The following is an 18,298-nucleotide window of genomic DNA, read 5'->3' as shown; positions in this document are numbered from 1 at the left end:
GAGCCTTACACTTGTTCCTCCATAGAACTGCCATTTAAGTCAGTGGGAATTACAATGTTTCTGCATTCACAGTTAAAGAATAAGATGATATCCTGGCTTATTTTGCTACCAACCCAGATCTAAATGAAACATTGATGTATTCATAAAGAGAGAGAAAATGTTTATCTATTGCATATGAAAATTTACAATATTTTTCTTTCAAGGAATGAAATCTTGTGAAAGTATCATAAAAACCAATGTAATAAGTTAGTTGATATGAATAAATTTCTGTCCTTGTTCGTACAAGTGCAACCCCATGGTAAACAGTAGAGTTGCATGCTTACACCAGAGTAACAGTTGGCCCTCTTACTGCTGTAATAGCACATGAAATATTAGATGTGTGAAAGTTGTACAAGAAGTGAGTTTTGTAAGTTGAGTATCCATAGTCGTTCATGGGAGAAGGGCACTGTTTTGTCTTAATGCCTCACAAATTACATACATCAAATTTCTTATGTGAACAACAGTATACGGGTAAAATTTCATTGAAAGTGAATGCTGTTCCCTATGCAGGCAGAATGTAAGACCTGTTCCTGGGAGAATTCTGCACCACAGCGCAGAAGCAGAATTCTTTGCTGTGCAGAATTGTTTTTCCACAGAAAATGCATTTTGCCAGAAAGGTGCTGCAGTTACACGTTTTGCTCACTAGGGCCCACTGTGATGCAAGAAGAGCAAGCAGCTGCTCTTGGGACTACCCCGGCTACAGACAGGGAGCGGAAGAGGCTGCCTTCCTCAAAGCACCCTGCCCTTCAGGCCAGGTCAGGAGGCATGGGACGTTGGGTAATGATAGTGTGGAATATATGGGGATGCTGGAGGTGGTTACCGACCAGAGCTCAGTAATGGGGAAACCCTGGCATGGGGCGCTAATTGGAACTGGGCGGGCAGGGCCACATGGAGGAAAGTGGGGTGACTGAGTGAGTGTGCAGGGAATGAATGAGTCTACGGGTCATCAAGGGTCTGCATGGTAATGGTTCGCTAACAATCCTTCCCTGCCTCCCCAGGCCAAAAAAATTCTCCCAGTCACACCCAACAACCCTTCAAGGTCATATGCAGGAGTAAGGAACCTGAAACTCACTGATTCAATTTTCCATGTCACTTTATGCGCTTTTGGAAATGTTATCCCACATCTGTAAATCAGACAGGCTGCTCCAGTTCCAACATTCCCATTCTTCTTGTATCCCAGTCAGCTGTAAGTCTGTGCAGATGGAAAAGGAGCATCATGGGAGCTACACTAATAGACATCAGCTGAGGATCTAGCCCACAGTTTTTAAAGGCCTCTAAACAGGTAGTGAAAAGGGTCATTCAGTACAAAGGTACTTAAAAATACAATGGGCAATTCAGAATGCATTGTTGTCCAAGAGTAATGTTTTCCAAAATGGCCATGTTAGGTCTTTTTTTCCCCCACAAATTCCAATGGGGTTTAGATCGGGACTTCCTTAAGAAAATGATTCCTTAATAACACTTGTAGTGCTGCCATGTATGAGTTATGATTAAACTTCACTGTAAAAAACACTTGCCAGCATGTGAGGGTTTTAAACTTTCTTCTCTTGATTTTTAGATTTTCCATTTCTTGGCAAAGGCTGGTAGCAGTATATAGTAATTATGTTAAAAAGAAACATTCACACCTATTTTATATAATGTGTCAAAAACATAGCTGATGCTTAGAAATGAAATGGAAATAACAGTGAAAAAATCTGTCCTTTACTTTTAATTTAATTTTAATTTAATTTGCCCATGAGCCAGATGTTAAAATGGACAACTTGGCAAATAAGTACTCTAACAAATGATGACTACTGACTGAATTTATGGAAGATACATATTTACCTGTACATCTTTAGTTATTTTGCACTCTAAGATCTGCAACTGGTATTTTGAAGATAAGAAAACTGATGGCAGAAAACATGAACTTCTTCTTTGAGTGGTCCCTGTGGGTGCTCCACAGTAGGTGTCGGGCTTGCCCCGGCGCCGCAGATCAGAAATTTTCTAGCAGTTTCCTTCAGATCGCACATGTGCCAATGCGCTCCGCTCCTTCATGCGCTCTCGGTCATGTGCACGATCCGGTCCCTGCCAGTTCCTTCTCACCCGCCAACAGCTGCAGACGGACTCCGCTCCGGCTCCAATGCCTGAGACAGATAAGACTGTTAATTCTTAGTTCACAGCTTGTTTTTACTATTATATGTTAAAAAAAAAAATGTAACTAAGTAAGAGAGAAGAGGAACGGAGGGGAGAAGAGTGGACAAAGAAGGCTGCTTAGGCCGTCCGCTACCCTAAAGGCCGTAAATGTTGTTTGTTTTGAAAACACTGTGATTGGCAGCTAAGTACCCTATTAACAGTTAAAGACTCACTGGGATGTCTTTGTTGGGGTTTAAGAAGTGTGAGTCATGCCGGGAGGCCATGCCTGCCTCTGATGGGCATAGTAAGTGCATTCGTTGCCTGGGGGAGTCCCACGTTACTCAGAAGTAACAGAGAGTAAGCCGTGCTAGTCTATACACTATCAAAACAAAAAGCAGTCAAGTAGCACTTTAAAGACTAGCAAAATAGTTCATTAGGTGGGCTTTCGTGGGACAGACCCACTTCTTCAGACCATATCCAGACCAGAAGAGACTCAATATTTAAGACACAGAGAACCAAAAACAGTAAGCAAGGAGGACAAATCAGAACAAGATAATCAAGGTGAGCAAATCAGAGAGTGGAGGGGTGGGTGGGAAGATCAAGAATTAGATTGAGCCAAGTATGCAGACGAGTCCCTATAGTGACTCCGAAAGTTCCCATCACGATTTAAACCATGTGTTAATGTGCCGAATTTGAATATAAAAGTCAGCTCGTCCACTTCTCTCTCTAAAACGGTGCGATAATGTCTCTTCAGTAACACACATACATGACCTAATAAACTATTTTGCTAGTCTTTGAAGTGCTACTTGACTGCTTTTTGTTTTGTTACTCAGAAGTGCTCTCACTGCGCTAAGCTTACAGCCAGGGCCAGGAAGGACAGGGAAATGAGGTTCAAAATGATCTGGTTTGATGAGGCCCTTCAGCCCGAACCACCGGAGGAGCCTCACACAGAAGGGCCCTCAGGGTCGCACAAAAGGAAGGCGGCTTCTTTGACCCCCTCTGTGCAAAAGAAGAAGAAACTCGCCCCAGCTCGATCCTTGCTGGCGACCTCAGCGAGCAAGACAAGCGGAACGTAGAGCCCTGACCCACGGGCTGATGGTAGCGGCAGCACGGTCACACACGCAGCCGTGGCCAGGCCTCCGACTACTCCACAGTCGGCATCAAGGGCACCGCGGGTGCCAGCACGGCAAGCGCCAGAATCGGCGGCGCCACCTCACGTGGCACCAGCTCTCACGGCGCCAACGGTGCAAGGACACCCAGCACGGGGCCAACTGGCACCGGAGGAAGCTACCCGCGCAGCACCGCATATGACGGCACTGAGCGGAGCACTGACAGTGGGGCCGAGATCCCCAGCACAGGAGGGGACGGCACCTACCCTGCAAGGACGGGGAAAAGCTACGGCTAAAACCTGGCACCTCAGTCCATCTCCAGGCATTGATGCGCTGCTATCATCACCCAGCCCCCTCCCCCCCGAGATACACACACTGCGCTGGACGGCAACTCCAACGGCCTGTTTCAGACCCCCCTCCCCGTTCCTCCAACCATCATCGCCTTGGCTCAGACAACCTTCACCCTTTTCGGGCATGGATCCCTACGAATACTATCACAGACCATCTTCACCATTATTAATGTCGTCAAGGTGATCGCGCTCTTCCAGACATCATAGGTACACACTCCGATCGTGGTCCAGATCTCCATCACCGGGCCCTTGCTGTTATGGCCGTCCCCATCATACTGAACACCGACATCGGAGGTCCAGATCCAGGGGCAGATCCCCACCCACACCTCGCCAACACCCCCACATACACTCTTGCTCTGGGAGAGCAACGCAGTTTTCCCAGGCAGAAATGGGTCCAGAGTCCCGAGACCTTCCTTCACAACCCACGAAAGAGCAAGCATACCAGCAAACTCAGGAATCAGAGGAGTTGGAGGAGGTATATCTTAGCGGTGCCTCCTCATCCTCCCCAGATGAGGCAGTTGTCCCCAGGGACATCTCCCCCCGGATGACCTTAAACAATTCCAAGATCTGTTCAAAAGAGTAGCATACACACAGGACATTCAAATAGCAGAGGTGCAGGAGAAACATCATAAACTCCTGAAAAATTTGAGACCCCCGGCTTCATCTAAAATTGCCATCCCACTGGATGAAGCCATTATGGAACCAGCCACTAACATATGGCAGATTCCGGCCTCCATCCTGCCTACGAATAAAAGGGCGGATAAGAAATACTTCGTCCCAGCCAAAGGCATGGAATTCCTGTTTAGCCACCCACAGCCCAATTCTTTGGTGGTCGAATTGTCTCAACAGAGGTCAAAGATGCCTCAATATAAATCAGGGGGGTCAGATAAAGATGCAAAGAAATTAGACCTGTTCAGGAGAAAGGTCTACTCCTCCTCTACCTTATTACTGAGAATGGCAAACTATGCGGCACATCTGTCAAACCATAACTTTGACAATTACTCTAGACATACCTCTCTCATGGACTTCCTCCCAGAGGACAAGAAGCCAGTGCTAAAGGTGATCATCCAGGAGGGCTATGCGGCCTCACGAATGGGAGTTCAGATTGCCCTGGACGTGGCGGACACAGCGGCACACTCAACAGCCGCAGCAGTGGTAATGCGTAGGGAATCCTGGCTCCAGACGTCTGGTATCCCCAGAGATCTACAGGCGAAGATCGTAGATCTTCCATTCGATAAGCAAAAGTTGTTTGCAGAATCAACCAACTCGGTCCTACACTCTAGCAAAGATTCGAGGGCTACACTTAGGACCCTGGGTATCTATACTCCACCAAAGAAAAAGAAATTCTACCCCCAGCAAAGGCGCTACGCTTACCAACCACAGCGCGCACAATATCAGCGAGGCTATGACCAAGGGCGCCATCAACAGCAGCAACAGTACAGGGCCCCCAGGCGATGTCCTCAACAAAGTCGCACAACTTCGGGGCAAGCCCAAAGGCAGCAAGTTTGATGGGTATGTCGAGGACTGCACTATCAACACCATCTCTCACCTCATGTTCCATCATCGCCTCAAACCGTTCTACTCCCAATGGCAAAACATCACAACAGACAAATGGGTGCTGGAAATTATAGCCACGGGTTACACGGATCCCTTTCCAGTCACTACCACCACCGAAACCTCCCACCCAGCCTCTTCTCAGGGACCCTTCTCACGAGACAAGGCTGAAGCAGGAGGTGGATCACCTCATGTTCATAGGAGCGGTGGAAAGAGTACCGGAACAATTCCAAGGGAAAGGTTTTTACTCACGATACTTCCTAACAGAGAAGAAAACAGGAGGCTGGAGGCCAATCTTGGACCTACGGGGCCTCAACCAGTACTTGGGCAAACAGCGCTTCAGGGTGATTACAGTTGCCTCCATAATTACGGCACTGGACGATGGAGACTGGTTTGCAGCCCTCGACTTACAAGACGCTTACTTTCATATAACAATCCACCCGGCACACAGACGTTTCCTCTGCTTCAAGGTAGGCGGGGAGCATTTCCAATACAGAGTTCTTCCGTTTGGCCTATCTTTGGCACCCAGAGTTTTTACCAAAACCCTGGCAGTGGTATCAGCTTACCTGCACAGGCAGGGCGTGTTCATTTTTCCATATCTGGACGACTGCCTACTGAAAGGGGCCTCGAAGGCAGAGGTCCTACTCATGATACATGTCACCGCAAACACGTTCACTTTGCTGGGCCTAGTTAGCAACCTCGCAAAGTCAAAGACCGATTCCACGCAAGATATAGAATTCATAGGGGCACGCATAGACTCTATTACGTCAAGAGTATACCTGCCCGACGCCCGCTTCCACACCATCAGATCCCTGGTACAGGTCATGATGTACAGCCTCACGGTGCCGATCCTAACATGTCTGCAACTGTTGGGCCACATGGTGGCCACCACGTTCGTGGTACAGAATGCCAGGCTACATATGCGAAGCCTGCAGCATTGGCTGGCGAGCGTTTACAGACCGGCAGCCCATACCATCTACAGGGTAGTATTGCCCACGACGGAGGTACGAAAGTCACTAGCGTGGTGGGCAGATCCCAAGAACCTGCTAGTGGGAGTACCCTTCCACCAACCACGAATTTCTATTTTTCTTGAAACCAACGCCTCCCACATAGGATGGGGAGCACACATTGGCAGCAAGGTGACGCAAGGGCTATGGTCCCCCGCGGAACAGACACTGCATATAAACATACTGGAGCTCAGAGCAGTGTTCAATGTGTGCAGACATTTTCAGAAATGCCTGCACGGCAAAGTAGTCAGGATCAATACCGACAATACCTCCAGCATGTTTTACATCAATCGACAAGGAGGGGCACGGTCCTATGCGCAGAAGCAGTCCAATTGTGGAACTGGTGCATTGCCAACAACATAACGTTGAAAGCCTCGTACTTCCCTGGCGTCCACAACGTGAAGGCAGACCAACTAAGCAGATGCTTTGCACTCACGCACGAGTGGCAGATCTGCTCCGACGCATATTTTGCACTTGGGGGTTTCCCTAAGTCGATTTGTTTGCCACCCAACACAACAAGAAATGCCCTCAGTACTGCTCCAGAGTGGGAATAGTGCGGGGGTCCTTGGGGGACGCCTTCATGATCTCATGGAAGGGCCCTCTACTCTATACGTTCCTCCCCACAACACTCATCCACAAGGTTCTACAGAAAGCCAGAAGGGAGAGAGCTTGCATGATACTCGTACTCCCGACCTGGGACCAACAACAATGGCTTCTCCTGCTTCTGCGCATGTCGGGCCATCCACCATTCCCCCAACCGGTAGCCCTGGACTTATTTACACAGGCTCAGGGGTCCATAGTGCACCCACATCCTCAGGGACTCCGCCTACAAGCATGGCTAATCCATGGCTCAGCACCTTAGAGAGCACATGTTTGGAGGGAGTAAAACAAGTCTTAGAGTGTAGTCGAAGGACCTCCACCAGAAGGACTTATGAACAGAAGTGGACACGATTTACCTCCTGGTGCTCTTCCAAGCAGTTAGCTCCTCTTGACGTCCCTATAACTGTAATTCTAGAATACCTGCTGGACCTGAAGCGAGATGGGCTCTCTCTATCCTCGCTAAAGGTCCACCTCGCAGCTATATCAGCCTTTCGACGCAAAGAAGAAGGGCCCACCATATTCGCCCATGCTATCGTCACAAGGTTCCTGAAGGGGCTGGTAAATCTGTACCCCCCTCGGAAACCGCTACCACTGTCATGGAGTTTGGACTTGGTACTCCACACGCTATCGGGACCACCCTTTGCGCCATTAGCCACGGCACCCTTCCGACTACTGACCATGAAAACGACCTTCCTTCTCGCGAGTACGTCAGCCTGCAGGGTGAGCGAACTCACAGCAGTAATGGCAACGCCGCCCTGCACAGTATTCTCAAAGGAAGCGGTGATCTTACGGTTACACCCAGCCTTCATTCCAAAAGTTTCCTCGGAGTTCCACATTAACAAACCAATAGTATTACCCTCATTTTATCCGAAGCCTCACAGCTCCAGCAAGGAGGTGCGACTGCATCTCCTAGATGTGAGGAGGGCATTGGCCTTTTACATAGACAGAACTAAGCCCTTCCGGAAAACGGACAGACTCCTGGTGTCTCTCACTCCCAGGTCGAAAGGGGAAGGCCTTTCTTCCCAGAGAATTTCAAATCACATTGTGTCCTGCATAAAACTGTGTTGTGAGCTCTGTAAGACGCCTCTGCTAGCTCCGCCCAAGGCTCACTCCACCAGAGCGATGGCGGCGTCAATGGCCTTCTTCAAGGGAATCGCGTTGAAAAACATTTGCAGAGCGGCGACTTGGTCATCTTACGACACCTTCGCCAAGCATTATGCCCTGCACCGGGTGCTCGATGAGGATACCCATCTGTCGACAACAGTCCTCTCAAGGGCAAGCTGCATGTGAATTGAGTACCCACCTCCTTACTTGGGGTCACTGCTGGGTAGTCACCTACTGTGGAGCACCCACGGGGACCACTCGAAGAAGAAAGAGAGGTTACTCGCTTTTGTAGTAATGATGGTTCTTCGAGATGTGTCCCCGTGGGTGCTCCACTACCCACCCGTTCCTCCCCGCTTCAGATCTCTGTCCAGTGTTTTTCAGGAGCATCCGGGGCGGTTGGTCAAGGAACTGGCAGGGACCGGATCGTGCACATGACCGAGAGCGCGTGAAGGAGCAGCACGCATCAGCGCATGCGTGATCTGAAGGAAACTGCTAGAAAATTTCTGATCTGCAGCGCCGGGGCGAGCCCAACACCTACTGTGGAGCACCCACGGGGACACATCTCGAAGAACCATCGTTACTACACAAGTGAGTAACCTCTCTTTCAAGGTGATAAGGCAAACGGTAGCTCATGTCAGAATTTATGGAAAGCTATAATCAGTCTCTTAATACTTGCAGTATCTAATTTATGACTAGTCATTCTATATTGCATGAGAAAAGTAGAGTATAGCTCTGTGTCCTTAGCTTTGTAATGCATTGACTACATCCTTTTCTCTCGTGTTCTTCTCCTGATACTGTATGTTAACTGTTCTTGAATGTGCCCCCATGCTAACATTGAAACCTAAAAAAACTTAATAGTTGTGCTGTTATTTAAATTCGCCACTTATATTGCCTGCCGTAGGAACTCCTACTTCTTCAGTACAGACAGGTCAGCTCCACAAAGTCATGAGTTCAGATTTGTCAGTACTAAAACTACTCAGTCACTTAAACATATAAAATTAGACCTATGGGTAGATGGACATGATGGCAGTGTTTCGATTTGACACAGCTTTATGTGATACAAGAAAAAATAGCATGCTAGTGCTGCTTTTCCAACTTAATGCATAACAACATTCGTGAGTTCTATCTGAGGCACTTGCTTTAAAAGTTTACTATTTTTAAGTCGTGTACAAGCAAGAAGTAACCCACTTGGATAGGAAGCCAGTAATTAATGATTTGGGAGCAATAGGAGTTGAATGAATAATGTGATGACATATGAACAAGTGCGTTCCTCTTGCATTTCATCACGGTAGATCTAGATTAAAGCTTGCTCAGGTATGTCTACAGGACCCCAATCTCGTGTTCTGTTTATGTAGCAGATGTAACCTTAGAATCTCACACTAAAGCAGAATGGGGCCTTACCTAAAACCCATAGAAGTCAAGGGGCTTTAGGTCAGGCCTAAGATGTACATCCATTTTAATAGTAGTTCTGTTAGCAACTACATATCACTGTGGTAATTTAATATCGCAATACTGTAATATGCAGCAAGCTCCTGATTTAGTGCCAGAATATTTTTGGTGATGTTTCTCTAAACAGTGATAAATACTAACTTTCTGCCTTAAGTGGTTGGATACCGTAGCCTGTTCTTCTAAAACAAGTATTTTACTCTGGTACTTGGATTCCACATCTTGATTGGTATCACGTGGTTTTATTTGAATGTACTAGGTATAGTTGGCACCAGAATTTGGTTGGCAGTCTGATTAGATTTTGTAACAAATAGCTCAGGAATAGTCAATATGGATTCACCAAGGGCAAGTCATACCTGACAAACCTGATTGCCTTCTGTGATGAGATTACTAGCTCTGTGGATACGGGGGAGATGGTGGATATATTATATCTTGACTTTAGCAAAGTTTTTGATACAGTGTCTCTCAGTATCCTTGTCAGCAAGTTAAAGAAGTATGACTTGGATAAATGGACTGCAACTTGGATAGAAAGCTGACTTGAATATCAGGCTCAGTGGGGTTGTGATCAACGGCTCTGTGTCTGGTTGGCAGCCCATATCATGCAGAGTATCCCCTGGGTCTTAGTCAACATTACTGACCTGGATGAGAGGATGGATTGCACCTTCAGCAAATTTGTGGTGACTGTAAACTAGGGGCAGAGGTTGATATGCAGGAGGGGAGGGATAGGGTCCAGAGTGATTTAGACAAATTGGAGGAGTGAGCCAAAAGAAATCTGATAATGTTCAAAAAGGACAAGTGCAGAGTTCTGCACTTAGGTCAGAGGAATCCCAAGCACTGCTATAGGCTGGGGGCCAACTGGCTAAGCAGCAATTCTGCAGAAAAGACCTGTGGCTTACAGTGGATGAGAAGCTGGATATGAGCCAACCGTGTGCCTGGTAACCAAGAAGGCTAATGGCATACTAGGGTGCATTAGTAGGAGCATTGCCAGCAGGTCTAGGGAAATGACTATCCCCCTTTATTCAGCACCGGTGAGGCTGCATCAGGAGTATTGTGTCGAATTCTGGGGCCCTGATCGCAAAAAGGATGTGGACACACTGGGAAGAGTGCAGCAGAGGGTGACAAAAAGTATTAGGGGGCTGGAGCACATGACCTATAGGTGAGACTGAGGGATTTGGGCTTATTCGGTCTGTAGAAGAGAAGCCTGAGGGGAGATTTGATAACAACGTTCAACTACCTGAAGGGGTTTCCAAAGAGGATGAGAGGGGCTGTTCCCAGTAGTGACAGATGACAGAATGAGGAAAAATGATCTCAAGTTGCAATGGGAGAGGTCTAATTTGGATATTAGGAAAAACTATTTCACTAGGAGGATGGAGAAGCACTGGAATGGGTTACCTAAAGAGGTGGTAGAATCTCCTTCCCTAGAGGTCTTTTGAGTCTTGGCTTGACAAAGCCCTGGCTGGGATAGTTAGGATTGGTTCTGCTTTGAGCAGGGGGTTGGACTCAATGACCTCCTGTGATCTCTTCCAACTCTATGATTCCATCCTAATCTGTTCATATATTATTTCCAGTATTGCTCTTCCTTTTCGCTTTGGCCCCATTGCCTACATGCCTAATTCAGTAATCGTTATTGGTAAAGCCACATGGGTCTGTTTCAACTTGTGTAGTGACTGCTCTGCTTCCATCATTAGCGTTATACCTGTGATTAACTGCTTAGGATGGGGAGCCCTTTCTTTGAGTGATAAAGTCCCTATAAGTCATTGCTGTAGGATTGACAGATTTCATCTGTATCCTTGCACCAGGAATCAACGTGCTTATGGTATACAGCATCATAGCACACCCTGTATTTTGAAAGGAAGCAGGGCTGTTTTCCAGATGCTGATGCTCATTTGGAGCCTTGTGGGTGTGTGGCTTAGGAGCTGTGTTGCCTTGATCCCTCAAATAAGAGCAATCCGGTTTAAGTCAAAGAACACTCTCGCTTCTTCCATTGCTTTGACCTGCCAGTCATCCAAATCTAAAAGGAGCTAGAAGGATGAACCTGGAACAGGATCATGTTGATTTCTGAGGCTAGGCCTTTACTGAAGATTATGGCGTAGACAGAATCAAGAACATCAAAACTTGCAGCAGTCAGCCAGACTGTTAGAGGGAACTTCATTATTGTATGGACTGCACCTTATACAGAGCTCCTCATCTGTGTAAACTTGAGTTTGTCTGTCTCAAAAGACGTTGGACCAATAACAGGTGGTAAAACCTTGTCCCCTAAATTTCAGTTATCCAGTTCAACTATTTATGCTGAATAAATCCATTCCTTGGGAAAGAATGAGCATTCCTCCATCCCACCCTAAAGTGAAATGCTTGTCACCAGCTTATTTATTTAGTGAGTAGAGGACTTCAGAAGCAACATTCATTCTCTCTCTCTCTCTCTCTCTCTCCCTCTCTGATCTTCCATACCAGACTAGAGAGAGAGGTTAGAATTCATGCCAGTCAGTAGGTAGCAATGATATAACAAAGTCTTCTGATAACATATTTCTAAGAGCCATCTTTCAGATTCCAATTGTTTCTGCCTTCGTCAGCCTGAAGTGGAAGGGAGGACCTCAATAAAAAACCTGCCTTCAATCATTCAGCCCTCCTGTGCAGGGCCAGTGTAGCAGGAGACAGCTCTGATCAGCCGTGACTGATCAAGGGCATCGAGTTGGGAAATCAAGTGCTTTTGGCCTCAGATGGACTGAGGCCTCAAGCCATTCAACATGCTTTGAGAACATAAACTCCCTTGCTTCTTCCCTAGCACCTGCCAAGAGCAGCAGGAGATCAACAAGGAACCACCTCTGACAGCAGCAGTTGGGGCAAATATTAGTGAAAGTAGGCGGGTAACTTCTTGGTAATTAGATCAATCCACCTCTGGAATAGTCTCTCAAGGGACATGGTAGAAGTTTCATTATTTGGTAGTGAGAGATTGGACAAAACTCTGGAACAAAATGGAGAAGTGAATGGACTAGATATTTATACGCATGTCTGTAGGGTGAGTTATGGAGTCTGAGCCTGGATCTAGCGTGTACAAGTTTGCAATGCTGTAACCATGGCAGTGCAAGTCGTAGAACGCAGTTTAGCATGCTGTCAGTCAAAAGCATAGTATGCTAAGCTGTACCCTACTGCACTGCAGTGGTGTCCCCATTGCATAGCGTTGGCTGGTGCTGTAGATTCGTGCCCAGGCTTGTTGCATACTAACTCACCATGTAAGCAGAGCCTCAGATGCTATCTGCACCCAAAGAGAATTTTCCTTTAAAGAAGGCATATTCAGAATAGCTTCCATGGCACAAACATATCCATTGACGTTCTTCTCCATTACCAAATCACCCTGTGATTTTTTAAGGCAAATTCCAAGCTGCCATTCGTGTCAGATAATAAAAGGCATTAGCAACTGTACATACTTAAAAGGACCTTATTCCTGACCCTTGGTTTGCATCCCCACTATTGTCAGCAGTCACAAAATTGTAGGTGCATCTTTTATTGATACAAATGGTAGGACTAATATTTCACTACAGGTTGAACCTCTCTAGTCCGGCACTCTGTCTGGCAACATCCATACTCTGGCATGATTTTAATTAGCCGGACAACCACTTATGGTTCTTTTTTTTCCCCTGGTCCCATGAAGTTTGTTTACAGCCATCAGTCCTGGCCGTGAGAGTTCTAAGCTGTTATTTAGCTCTAATTTACCCCTAAATGTCTTCTAAGAGCCCAGTAAGCAGTGGAAGTGTTGGTAATGCTGCTACACAACACTGACCTCCAGGGGTCCAGCAAATTCTCTGGTTCAGCAGCGGTCAGGTCCTGAGGGTGCCAGACTAGACAGGTTCAATCTGTACATGACATTGCACAATTAGAGCTCTTAACCCAGCCTTGCTGAGAAGGCGGAGTTGTGCTCAGTGTAAGTCTGTGTTAGGGGAGGTAAAGTTGGTGGTACATCAATAATAGAAGAGGCTGTCTATGGCTCATGGTAAGGATTATGGGAAGTGGAGGTCACGCAGTTCCCTGGCCATGCTTCCACTCCTGGGACCAGAGTGGGAGTGGTATAGGAGACAAATCGGAAGCCCCATGTGGCTGGTTACACGGCTTTAAATCTGCCCTGAAGAGCTTCTGGTCTAAATCAGCAAGAAGCAAAGCACCTTGTCCAAAGGCCATGGCACTGCTGGGCACAGAACCCAGGCCTCCTGGCATCCAGAGCAGCACGCGGCTGCCTGGGCTACACTGCTTCACACAGAGAAATGAGACAATCTTTCTTAATGAATGGAATTGTTTGGCTTCATTCACTAGAATGAAGCAGTTCTGACTCTCGAGTTCAGGGCCTCCTCATTAGCTACAGGAAGATATAAAAACCCTAATTTCCTGAAGACTTTCAATGACTGTTTGAAGGCTCTAGAGTTCAAGCTTCTTGGAACAGCACTCTCATTCTGCTGAAGTCTGAGTAAAGTGTGTACTATTATCTACTGCCATTAACGAGAGTAAACTTCAAAACAGAGCCAGTCTCAGGAATAGCAACACAGGACTGGGATGCTGACAGTCTAAAGGGAATGGGGACATATAAAATAATTATTCCAAATTAACAGTTTGGATTCTGTGCTGCAGCTTAGCATCTGTCTCGTATAAATATTATTTCACCCTCCTTTAGATTCAAATGTGTGAAGAGTGGGACAGGAACAAATTATTTACATATGTCATTTTTTCATTTTTCAGTAGGAAGTTAGGGGGCAAATGAATAATGCATATTCCGGCCATCAAGTACCTATTTACACCTAATAAATGAAGTGCACAGGCTAGCTCTTTTTTAGCCGAGAACAGTGCCTCTACTATAAAAGTAACCCCAAGCCTCCCTATTTGCAGTACAGTGACTCTCTGCTATTGCAATCTCAATAGCCAGGCCCTACATTCACTAGCTAGTTATCATGAATAGTATTTGAGAAGCACCCTGATGAACCAATATGTAGACCAACTCCTGAGTTGGTTATAACTGGCACGCCGACATCAAGGCAGAAATATTGACGTACAGCAGCTGAAGGTCTGGAGCCATGGATGCACTATTCAGTAGGCTTAAAGGATAGTGTTTGCTTTAGACAAATTTCAAGCACACTTTACAATTAGTGCTCGCAGTATCTAGTATACTGATTACTGCTTGTTTTTAACAGTTAGGTAGCTGCGTTGATTTGATGATGTGGCAGTGCATGTCACACCCCGACTTAGTCACACCATAATACGCCCAGGGATCTCTGCAATCTGGGAATTACCAGTGCACTTTCTGCACTAACTGCATGAATTTGTGCTGGCTGGTGCGCATACTCAGAGAGCTGCGCTTGTCACTCTGCCTTTACGCTATAGAATGGTCAATTTACAAGGGGTGCAGAGTGCAAACACCCATCTACGGTGTCCTGGTATTTCCCCGAATCTCCAACCACAAGCCAAGCTCTGCCAGCGTGAGAAGCCAGTCAGCATAGCTGAGGGATCTCAGACTCACAGCATGGGGGGGCCTCTGCAACCTGAGCAGTTCCACAATCCAGCCCATGTGTAGCTGTTGGCACATGGGTCCCTGTGGCCCTGGGGGAGGGCAGTCTGTACCCTTCCCCCAAGTCCCGCCCCTACTCTGCCCCCACATCCCACCTCTTCCCATCCCTGCTCCACCCTCCTCCCCCATTGCACTCCTTCCCTCAAGCCCCCTCCTCTGAGATTGGGAGGTGGCTCCTGCGTAGCTCTGCTGTGAGTGCAAGAGCGGGGGTGACTCCTGCTGCTGGCACCAGCCCACCAGCAGCCCTGCAGGCTAACCTGAGCATGGACCATCCCATCCATCAGACTGCTGGGGCAGCCAACACAGGGCCCAGAACAGTTGTGCCCAACCATCCTATGGAGGGGAGGTCTCTGCACGCACTTTCCCTGGCCCACAGGAGCAAGTGGCACACAGCTGGAAGCTGCTCTAACCTCACTGCACTACAGTGGTAGCGGTGGGGTCACTGGGCAGGGGGTAAATCATCTGGGGCATGCGTGGGGAGAGGGAGAGCCTGGACACCTGCTATCCCCAGGGCCTTGCCAGAGAGGGGTGCCTGCTGGCCCCCTCGAAGCATTTGGGAGCTGCCCCTAAGAAATTGCATTTGAGACCCCTGACATGCAGGTGTTTGCACTCAGCCTTCTGCAGTCTGAAGCACAGATCACAGCCCAGCTGTTCACCTGGCCCCTCATCTACATGTAGAGGATTGTGGACATTCTCTTGTATTACCAAGGGAGTCCTCGCTACGGGGCCTGGATCGAGTCTGATGTGCAAAGCTGGGACTGCCTAAGTCACCGCTGCGTCCTTCTGCTGGAGGGCGGGGGACTCTTACACCATACCCCGTTTATGAAGCTGCCTCTACAGGGCAAGGAAAGGAAGGTACCCATTTTCCCCTTCTTTAATACCGCACTAACATTGCAGTCACCAGTGATTCTCTCCTCCTCTACTGCAAACATCTGTTACAGAATTGTAGATCATCTTCCTGCTGTTCGTTAGCAAGAACTATGTTTCACTGTTCTTCATTGATGTATACAAGCAGTGGCTGATTCCCGACTCTAAGCCCTAACACACAACCCCTCTCCCCCGGTGTTAATGGTTGAAGGGGCAGGGGGCAATGGGAATGGTCAATATTATGGCTGACTTGTTAAAAAGTGGCACAGAGTTCCCTGAAGGAAATACTTCACGTATAAATAAATAATAGAGCAAGGACAGTAGAGTTCAAAAATAAAAATCCCTCAGCCTTCCTAGAGGGAACGTAATAAATAACTCCAGTTCTCCAGCACCCACCCACCCCCAACCCTTTGTAAATTTCTCTCAAATTTTTCTTCCAACATCAGGTCCTCATATCCTGCGTTAGGGCTGGTTTACAACACCTCTTTGTGGTAGGCCTGGCCACCACAGTGCAGTAACGCTCTTAAACTGAACAGGGAACTAGTAGGCTGATAAGTAGGCTGTAAATTAGTAAGAGTGTTGTATTTTTAGTGAAGGAGGGTGCACTGGAGTTTTGACTGAACTGATTTAGCTAAGAGTGCCATAGCTTCCAGCCCTGCGAGAGGCCTTGTGCTCCCTGACAGGCACTGAGAAAACCCAGAGTGAACTCTGTTTTTCTTCAACCACCGGGAGGACGGGGAGGGAGAATCTCTTTCCTCCCACGAAGGTTTGACTAAGCAAGGGTATGAAAAAAGGGCAAACGAGAAACAATCTACTGTTCTATAATGGGTTTTAATACCTTCTTAGTGTTAGGTTGATGCCTAAAGTGTCTCACCCAGACCTGTCCTTTCGTCCTGGTGACAAATGCAGGATGACTCACAGCCTTCCTAGAATGCCTCAGCGAAGTGGGGACGATTACTGCCTACAAATAATGGGAAAAAAGGAAAAGGAGAAAAAAAAAACTAATGATTTGACTTTCTGGTCTAAAGTGCTAAAGCAGCACCTTAGCGGTACCCTCCCCTCTTCATCTGCAAATGAGTGCTCTTTGGAAAGCACAAACACCACACAAATACTCTTGGATGTCATTAAAATTAGTCACAAAAGCGCTTCTGGTGATCTCTGTAAAAATGTACTCACGTCAGCTCTTTGGAGCCAAGTGTCTGCAGGGCACGAACAGTTAATTGTCAGCACCTTCATTACAAAGACACTTTTAGGACTTTCCTGAAGATATCCTGTAAATTACTGTTGAGATACCTAGTTAATGAGCATCAGGCATTTGTAACTGACAAGGGAGACTGAGGAGATGGAGCGTGTTCTGAAACTTGTAACCTGACTCTACCACCAGGTTATCAAAATTATTTATATTCCCGAGCTTCATTCTCTAGCTACTAACCAACCTCACTGTGTTTGTGGTTAATTGGAACATTCGAATAAACATTTCTTCACACTTGTGCTAAATCCGAATGCTAGAAGCGGAGGAGAGACGTTCCGGTTGCTGGGCAGTTCTTCAGACCCTGTCACAACATGGAAGTTGACAGGAAGAAGGGGAAACCTCAGAGCCGGGAAGGGGAAAAAGGGACTGATTCTCATTAATAGTTTACTCTGTCAAGGAGGGTTGAGGGAGCTTTAAAATGGGCGTCAATGAGAATCAGGCCCCTCTGCATCATACTGACAGCTGAAAAGGCCCCAGAATTGCACAAGTAGAAAACAGAATCTCTGACTTAGGAACGCACTGCAGTGTTAAACAGAGGAGAGTAATGGATGGCAACCACTGAATAATCAATGAAGTGGTATCATCAGCTTGGCATAGCTGAGGTCCAAAGCCAGAGAAGGGTCCTGCATTCCTTGCACACCAGGAACTCCAACAAAGTGCATTGGCACCAAGGACATTTTTACAAAACAAATCACTGGATGTTCACTTCTGAGTGTTCAAAAGGCTACGGGATGCCAATGAGTGAGAACACTCAGCTCTCATAGGATGTGGGAACCTCGCCTCAATGGCTTTCAACATGATTTGGGCACTTTTGAAAATGAGTCTTAAAACTTTTTAAAGCTTCTACATCCAATTTTCAGCAGTGCCTGTGGCCTCCTGGGACTGAGACAAGTGATTTAGGTGCTTTTGGTAACGGGATATAAGAGCTTTAAGAATTGTATCCTACAGTATTACCACAAATAAAGGGACAGGTGGAAAGCTGGGTAGTGGGAGTCTCAGAGAGATAGCAGAGCCTGATTAGGGGCTAAAACCTATCCCAGGCAAGCAGAAGTCAGGGGTGAGGAGGGCCTCAGAACAGAAGGTTGGGGTGTGGGAAGTCTCCAGGCAGGGGGCCAACTAGTTCAGGGCAGGAAGCTGGGAGTATGAGGCCTTCAGGACAGGGGGCTGAGGTGTTTGCAGGGGTGTGCATCCACAGGCCGGGCTCTGCTGTCAGCCTGCCACCTTGGGCCTCTCTGGCCTGGCTCTGGCTTTGAAATTTGCTCTGACTCCAGAAACATCGTATAGCCAGGAAGCCCAGACTGCAGCTGGCAACG

General features: G+C 47.2%; 1 protein-coding gene across 2 annotated transcripts in view; it reads left to right on the top strand.

Annotated features, from left to right (window-relative positions):
- Positions 1-672: 672 nt before the first annotated feature.
- The window catches only part of FAM237A (family with sequence similarity 237 member A), a 32,779-nt gene continuing 15,153 nt past the window's right edge, over positions 673-18,298 (top strand). Inside the window, exon 1 of one of the 2 annotated variants that reach the window (XM_075001870.1) lies at positions 673-794. The gene's annotated coding sequence lies outside the window, so the exon portion shown is untranslated. Of the gene's footprint in view, positions 795-8,411; positions 8,461-18,298 lie in introns of those variants that run through there. The other variant, XM_075001871.1, reaches the window with a different exon arrangement.

The sequence above is a fragment of the Carettochelys insculpta genome, chromosome 8 (assembly GCF_033958435.1).
Source record: "Carettochelys insculpta isolate YL-2023 chromosome 8, ASM3395843v1, whole genome shotgun sequence".
In the NCBI taxonomy this organism is placed as follows: Eukaryota; Metazoa; Chordata; order Testudines; family Carettochelyidae; genus Carettochelys; species Carettochelys insculpta.
This window is presented reverse-complemented; position numbering and strand designations above follow the sequence as displayed.